The sequence below is a fragment of the Buceros rhinoceros genome, unplaced genomic scaffold, assembly GCF_000710305.1.
Source record: "Buceros rhinoceros silvestris isolate BGI_N320 unplaced genomic scaffold, ASM71030v1 scaffold12529, whole genome shotgun sequence".
Lineage (NCBI taxonomy): Eukaryota > Metazoa > Chordata > Aves > Bucerotiformes > Bucerotidae > Buceros > Buceros rhinoceros.
Window position 1 is genome coordinate 11,607 of NW_010432161.1, and position 482 is coordinate 12,088.

The 482-nt window shown below is 60.2% G+C and overlaps 1 protein-coding gene across 1 annotated transcript in view; it reads right to left on the reverse strand.

Annotated features, from left to right (window-relative positions):
• Positions 1-482, reverse strand: part of LOC104500077 (ankyrin-1-like) — a gene marked incomplete at its 3' end in the record, with an annotated part of 51,682 nt that overhangs the window by 11,281 nt on the left and 39,919 nt on the right. The gene's annotated exons all lie outside the window — the stretch shown is intronic.

The window sequence follows — 482 nt, forward strand, 5'->3', positions numbered from 1 at the left end:
CAGAATGCCAGACTCTGCTCCGCGCCCTGCCAGCGCACTGGGGAGGTGGCAAGCCAGGCCCCCTCCTGCTCTCGCAGCCCTTCAGACGTGCTGGAGGCTGCTCATTTGTCAGCCCCGCTTGCTTGCTTGTGCCGTTGTCTCGCTCGTCACTGAGCAAGAACCACACCCTGACATGGTGATGCAAGGAGAGAATGAGAAGTTATTTAAGGAGCATCAGAGCTCTCCAGGCTTGTGACAACGGTACCAAGGCCATCTCAGTGCTGCAGCACGAAGGGGCTGCCCCGAGGCAGCGAGGGCAGACCTGAGGCAGCAGCCAGTGCCAGGAGGAGATGTTAATAAATAAAGACAGCACTAGCTTTTGGGGCTTCTGGTACTTCCCCGTTGAGCTCACACTGGCACCCATGTGGGAAAGGAGCCCCCCACCCACCCGGATGCACCCAGCACCGCTTCGACTGTGCTGAGATCAGAGGCTGGGCCCCCGG